The sequence below is a fragment of the Pinus tabuliformis genome, chromosome 3_1, assembly GCF_031772625.1.
Source record: "Pinus tabuliformis cultivar Carrire ecotype Pingquan chromosome 3_1, CPIR1, whole genome shotgun sequence".
NCBI classification, from domain to species: Eukaryota; Viridiplantae; Streptophyta; class Pinopsida; order Pinales; family Pinaceae; genus Pinus; species Pinus tabuliformis.
Genome location: NC_142301.1, coordinates 501,926,315 through 501,934,313, shown reverse-complemented (window position 1 = coordinate 501,934,313; position 7,999 = coordinate 501,926,315).

Genomic DNA, 7,999 nt, shown 5'->3' with positions numbered 1-7,999 from the left:
ATTACTAGTAAAATACCTTTGTAAATTTTCATTACTCCACCTTGAATCACAGTTTTATATCCATTTGTGTCAAGTGCTCCTAGTGAAATTAGATTTTTCCTTAAATCTGGTACATGTCTTACATCAGTTAACATTTTAGTTGTCCCATCAAATATTTGCAGCTGTATACTCCCTATTCCCACAATATTAGATGTGACATCATTACCCATGTACACGACTCCATCATTAACTGATCTATATGTCTTAAACCATTCTCTATGAATACACATGTGGTTTGATGCACCGGAATCTAACAACCAATGTTGATCATGATTTGACAAATTAACTGATAGCACTTCGTCGCTCATACCTAAACCAGATGACGAACATGTATCGGTCGTGTTTGCCTCCTTCTTCTCTGTCGATGAAGCTTCTTTAGAAGTTTGTTGTCGCTTCCAGCAATCCTTCTTCAAATGCCCTGATTTTCCGCAGAACCAACACTTTACTTTACTCTTCTTCCCTTTTGCCTTTGAACGTGAATCGCTGCGCTTACTAGAGCGTCTTTCTCTAGAACGACCTCTAGCCATCATTGCCTCTGATGTAGAGGTGTCAGCATTCGACCGCTTCCTGGTCTCCTCGGACAACAAAGCTCCGATGGTATCATCAAATTCAATGGTTTCGGATGAACTAAGACTTATAGAAGTAACAAAATGATCCCGTGACTTGGGCAACGAGCACAATAAAGTTATGGCTTTATCCTCGGATTCAAATTTTACTTCTATACTTTCTAATTGCACCAGTAGAGTATTAAAAACATTCAAATGATCAGTAATCGAAGTACCTTCCTTCATTCACAAACTGTATAGCTGCCGCTTCAGGAGAATCCAATTCGTTAATGATTTTGTCATATACAACTTTTCCAACTTCGTCCACAGACCAGTAGCAGTTTTCTCTGACACGATGTTAAACAAAACATCATCAGCCAAACACAGTCGAATACCGCTCAAGGCTCTTCCATCCAATTCATTCCATTCATCATCTGTCACGGGGTAAGGCAGTTTGGATCTTCCCGACAGCGCCTTTGCCACGCCTTGTTGTACCAGGAGATCATGCATCTTTACCTTCCAGATCTCGAAATTGTTTTTGCCGTTAAACTTCTCGATTTCAAACCGGGCACTCTGAGTTTTCGCCATCTCGTTTAAAACAAACAATCTCCAAATCCAACTTTTAAATACAAGAAGTTAATATATAAAAAACGCCTATGCCTTATTGTACCAAATCCCTTTGCTGTTTGAATTGCAAATTACAATTTAAAAAACGAGTAGCAAATTTTACCAACGCAGTTGGCGCGTTGGCGCTATCGTCACTCCAGCAAATCCGCGCCGGCAGCAAAAACGCTTAGAGTAAGAAAAATGGCGCGTCTATCCCCTTCGGATCCGCGCTAATTAGGAAATTGGCACATTAGCGCACTTAATACAGCCTTATCCGCGCCTTTTCAGTATTTTGGTGCGACTGTACTTGAAGAGAACGCACCAACAGCGATATCCAGAAAAAAAAACACACACAACATAACTCCACTATCAATTTAAAAAACAGTGATCAAATTGGCCCTCAACGCAGTGTAGTTGATATACGTCCTGTCCAGATCTTCGAATTCCATAGTGAACAAGAAAATCTTCGGCTGTGAAATCGCCTTTCCTTTTAAGATTAACGCTGCTATAGTCTTCTCTGTGCTTACCCAAATGGCGTATGACGGATTTGCGATCTCATTCCTTTAGTGATGCTGACGACAGCTACGACTTGAAGAGTCTAGCGAGCGATGCATACTGATTACCTCTGAAACAGCCGATGCATTCCTTTGCTTAATCGCTGTGTTGAAACATGACGTGCCAACAATGAGTTCAGTGTTGCCTGGTGTGCATGCAGGCCCACCGCCACACTCCAACAGCGTTAAACCACCGCACTGGAGTCTGTCCCATGGTTTCATATACGCGTGGCCTATGCAATGTTTATTTGGTGTTCATCAAACGCAGGTAAATTTAGCGCACAGGTAAATTGGCATATGCCATTTCCACAGCCACGGTCCAACGCAGCACCAAGCAACGCTCAAACAGATTATGCCACTCCTCCATTGCGCCACGCCTCCAACATGCTCTGATACCACTTGTTAGAGCCAACAGTGCGTAGCTAAAAACAAGAGACAACAACAGCAAATAAATCATACATAAAAGACACAGAGGTTTAACGTGGTTCACCCAACCAATCTCGGCTACGTCCACCAAACATAGGCATCGGCAATCTTTATTATCAAACAGGAGATTACAAGATAATCAAGTTCCTCACAAACTCTCTCTCACACATCCCAATCCCTATGGACACCTGTTTTATAGCTAAGAGAATCTAACTGCCTCATAAATCCTCTTACAACAAATATAGGATGCATTAACTCTCTCCCAATAAAATAGAGCTAATATAGCAACATAATCTGATTGTTGTCACCTACTGAGATTTTTGCCTATTTTATTAAAACCGAAAAATCTCAACATAGCATCAATTGAGTTATAATTTTTTATTTTTTTATTATGAATCTTAATTTGGGAGTTTTCATGACGCAAGAAGACATTTCTGATATTGTAAATTGTCATGACGCAAGACATTTCTGATATTGTAAATCTTTGAGGAAGGGCTTTCACTTTAAATTCTGATATTGTAAAATTTTGAGGAAGAGCTTTTACTTTAAAATCTTTTTAAAGAGATGAAATTATATTGATTTTATTTAATAAATAATCATCATTATCTATATGTTTGGGCTGTATTACTTAAAAAAATCGAAAATTTGTCAGTTCGATTCGATTTGCGAATTAAAATGTCAATTCGAGTACGGTGCTATGCGCTAGATACTAGGTTGACGATATTAGATTCTTCGCAGATTTCTAATCTTAATTACAGATTCGAGCATCCATTTACTGTTCAAAACCCTTAATGGCATACGGTTAAGGTTAATAAATGATAATGATGGATCTCTGTTTATGCAATAAGTAATTTACAAGAAATGTCTGAGCAGGTTTTAAATGAAATAAGTAGAAATTTATTATAATTATTTTTTTATAAAGTAAAGTAAAAAATAGATATGATATATGTAATTTAAAATTTAAAATTTTGTAAATTTATCAAATTTAATAGAAAGGAAAAATTGTACCAATTATTTTTATAAATGAATTTTTTCCTTTTTCAAGGTGTTTTTTATTGAGATTATAAGCAAGTATTAAACTTCACAGCTTAAACATTTTGTATTATACTTAACATTTTGTGTTAATAGATGTTGTTCTTATATGTTATAAATTAGAGGTGAGTTTGATTTAATAAATGAGTAATTAGCAATTAATAACACAAATGTATATTTTTAAAGAATCTTTGCAAATACTTAATATACTACTTCATTATGAACATTAAATATTTAATAATGTGGAATTTATATGGTTTATGGTAATGTGGAATTTTTTGGAAATCACTTTATTTTAAGTATCATATAATTTATGGTGTAGGTGGGTGAATGGATAAATACAAAAATTCCTAAAACCTACTATCTTACTTGTTATTCTAAATGTAAAAATAAGTGAATTGGTTCAACATATAATTTTATTTGTAATATTTATAATTGAAACAACTTTACAACAATTCTTATCGTTTTCAATATTACAAATTATACATTTTAACAATTTAAAATATTAAGAAAATGATATATTTAAATATATGTAAAAGATATATTGCCAATTTTTTTTTAATAATGAAATTTTTTCTTTACTAAATCAAAGTCAAACTAGAACTTGGTAACTATGGTCTAAAATCACTCTGCAACCGATTATAAAGAAAATACTTTTGAGGATTTGAAAATTTTAATCCAAATTCAGAACTATTTTGAGTCGCTTTACATATTAGATCCCATATTGTTGGAACCCCAGATGTCTTTTAGTCCTTATATGTGGATATCATGGTATCCACCTTGTTTGTGATATTACATCCTTTCAGAATACCTGGATGCTTGAATCAATATCTATTTATAAATTCCTCAGTTTTTGAAATTGCATTATTTTATTCTTTTATGGTTTCTTCGAAGTTTTGATTTGTTATTCAAGTTTTTTCTCTTTATTGGAGTTAAATTTTCTCGTTTGGAAGAGAACTATTGGATATGTCGTATGTCCTTATTTCTTACAATCAGAAGGACCCAAAATTCTGGATTTCTGAAATACAAAAAAATATTTTTTCACAAATTTACATATATTTTCAGTAGGGGCTTCTGTCACAAGCTTGCTACTTGATGCATCTCTTCGTTTATCTCTAATAGCCAACTCCTGGTCAACTAGTGATGAACTCAGCGCGAACCTACTCAGAACTTTCACGCACTCGCGACCTCAACAACGGCTTCCTCGCCTAACAACGGCCTTGGCGTCCCTTCATTCTTTGGGTGAACCTCTAATGAACTTCTTGTGAACTTCAGATGAAAGCTCAAAAATAACTACTACCACATTAGATAATTTTAATTGTGCAAGGTATTCAATATGTAGAATGGTATACTCATATTATTTCAGAATGGATTTCAAAACTTTTACAGAGAGATTCTTTATCATAGATTGACTATCTTCGCATTTTTTGGACTTTATGTTGCTCACAAGGAACAAGCAATACCGAAGGCTACCTAGCAAAAGATAGACTCTGCCTCAGAATATGACTGGACTCATATACAGACTCGAAGACTTAAAATGATCTGGCCACTTTAGGTTCTTACCAGTGTCGAGCACACTAATATGCAGGCTTCTTAGATCAAACTAACTCTCTATGACACTCTAAGACCCGATGCCTCAACAATGAGCCTTACCCTCATTATATAGAAATGAGAGGGGACAAACATTCCTATAGGCCATCAGTAGACCGACCGAAAGGTGGATGGAATCATTGCTTTCGGGTAATGCCAGGGCGACATCCGCACAAAGATTCCAGTCCGGAAAAGCAAAGATTACGGAAAAGATTCCGACAATACAAAGTGGATGCTTTTAATCTATTGAAGCCCATGAGAAAAGACATTCATGAATTATTTACATAGTGGAGACTTTATTACAGCAAAGCCCATGGGAAATCTGATCACAATTAAGTCCTTGTGACTGGACATCATAATTACACTATGGATGCTTTTACGGAAAGCCCATGTGAATCGTCAGAACACAATGAGTTCTGGGAATCTATTTCTTTTATACAATAATTTGTCCCAGGTCTTTGTGTATATCCTGCAAATGATCATTGGTTTGCCCAAAACAATCTGAGGTTTTACTTTAGTTAAAACTAACCACTCTAGATGTTCTCTCATGTATTCCTGGAGTGAATAGTTTAAATCATGAAATGGTGACCATTCTTTAACTTTCATTTCCTTGACAGTTTTATAGATAGGGTGAAAGCAATCTCCAACATTTTGTTCAAAACATAAATCACAATGCTTTTTACAATATGACTCACGGTATACTAGATCCATTGCCGTTCTGTTTACACCATAGTCACGCCACCAATCTCTAAACCATTTAGATTGCTGGTTTTTCTGGAAGGTACCAGTTGCACTGAATTTTAACTTTGTATAGTGAGTTTGTACTCTGTCATCAACATTGAGAAAGTCCCACCAAAGTTGCTTATAACCTGCAAAATCATACACAATGTCATAAAAAATAATATTTGGATCACAGTTTCGCCAGAGAGCAGCAGGATGAGTTGGCCAATGTCTTTGTTCATTCCAAAGGTCTCTTGTTCTGTAGATGCAAAAGTATCTTTCATGTATGCCAGTGTTGGGTCCTCCATTGTGCCATATGCCAGCGATATCATGGAAATTTTGTTGCAGAGCTACTTTTGCAATTCTGACATCTCTTCTTGCTTTTTCATAGATCATGTCATGGATCCACTTGCTTCCTTTTGGATATACTTTTCGTTCTAGTACAAGGTGTTGGATGTCAGTGTGTGGTTGGAAGTTGGCATCCAATATTTTCGTATTTCTGAGTTTCCATGTGGGTTTCCAATTTCTTTTGTACTCTTCCCAGTCTTGATTATCTGGAATGGTCTGTAGGACCTCTTGCTTTTGGTTTTGGTCCCATTTGGTAATTATCATCATAACATGATCTTGGGGCTCAAGATATTCTCTGCTGAGAAAATCCGGAAGATTATTTTATTTTCCCTTGATATGCTCAACTTGGAAATCAAAGTTGGCAAAAAGTGCTTGCCATCTGGCAAACTTTGCTTCTCGAGCCTTTCTGATATCTTTTGTCAGGACTTTTTGTAAAGCTGATGCATCGGTCCTTAACAAAAATGGTTTATTAATGAGGTATACTTCAAACTTGTTGATGCAATTCCAGGCTGCCTTAACTTCTTTTTCTATTGTTGAATAATTTTGTTCAGCTGAATTCCACACTCCTGATGCAAACTGAACAATCTGTTTAGTATCTCCATTCTTCTGTTTCAAAATACCTCCCCATCCTATGTTGCTTGCATCTGTTTCCACAATTTAAAGTGCAAGATCATCAGCAACATATAAAATTGGTAGTGTTTTTACTTTGGCCTCAATATTTTGTATTGCCTTAGTATGGAATTTTGTCCATTCTGGAGGAATTTTCTTCAACATTTTATTTAGTATTCTTCTATCACTTACACAGTCTTGATAGAAGTTACTGACATAATTGAGACATCCTAGAAATCTTTGCAGCTGATTTTTATCTATTATGACATCAGGGAATTTGTCTGCAAACTCCAATGCATGCTTCTGTAGTGAGAACTGTCCATTGGAGATTGTATGCCCCAGAAATCTAACAGTGGTCTGGAAGACCTCTATCTTTTTCTTGCTTAGTACAAGGCCATTGTGTTTAACCAAATTTTTGAAAATATTTACATGTTTGAAGTGGTCTTGAATATTTTTACAAAATATCAACACATCATCTATATACACAATAAGCCAATCAAGTAAGGCTTAAAAGATTTTATCCATTACCTTTTGGAATTTGGATGGAGCATTCTTCAGTCCAAAAGGCATCACGTTCCACTCGTAGTGGCCTGCTGGTATGCTGAAAGCAGTTTTAAACTTATCTTTCTCTGTGATGGCGACTTGCCAGAATCCTTCCTTCAAGTCAAACTTAGAGAAGATTTTAGCTCCCGCTATCCTTCTGATCAAATCACATTTGTGTGGTATAGGATAGGTATCATCTGCTAAGACTGAGTTCAAAGGTTTATAGTTTATCACTAACCTTGGAATTCCTCTGATCTATTCTGCTCTTTTGTTAACATAGAATCCATAACAGTTCCAAGGACTGTCTGATTCTCTGATAAGTCCTTTATCTAGTAGCTTCTTGATCTCTTTTTCACAGAGATCTCTGTACTCTTTATTCATGGGGATCGCTTGGCTTTTACAAGGCTTACCAGAATAACCTTCTTTGTAAGGGAGCTCAACTGTATGCTGTTTCCTATGCCAGAATGCATTGGGCTCTTCAAAGCAACATTATTCTTCAATTTTCTTCCTTAAATCCTCAATTTTACTTTTTACCTGAGGATGTTTGAATTGTTCTTCAATTATGAGAGTGGATTTCATATTTTTCAGATCTGACAGTCTGGCTTCGGCTTAGTCCAGATTTGGCATAGTTTGGACCATCGTGGATATCCTTGGATTTGAAATATATGGTAGTTTAATCTTCTTTCTTGTTCCCTAAGATGTGGGGACTCATATAAAATAACCATCTTTTCCAGCTTTTAACCTTATTGAGCCATGAGGCTCTACAGCTGCTAAGAAGACATTTCCAAGGATGCAATCTACAGGAATATCTGCAACTGCAAATTTTAAATTAATGTAGTGATGCTCAAAGCATAGAGATGCTTTGGGTACTTCATATTTAAGCATTTTGTTGCCTAAACCCACCACTTTTCTTTCTGCAGCAACCCAGTATTTTTCTGGAATGGTCTTTATATTGAGAATATTGATATTTGCTCCTGAATCAAGGAG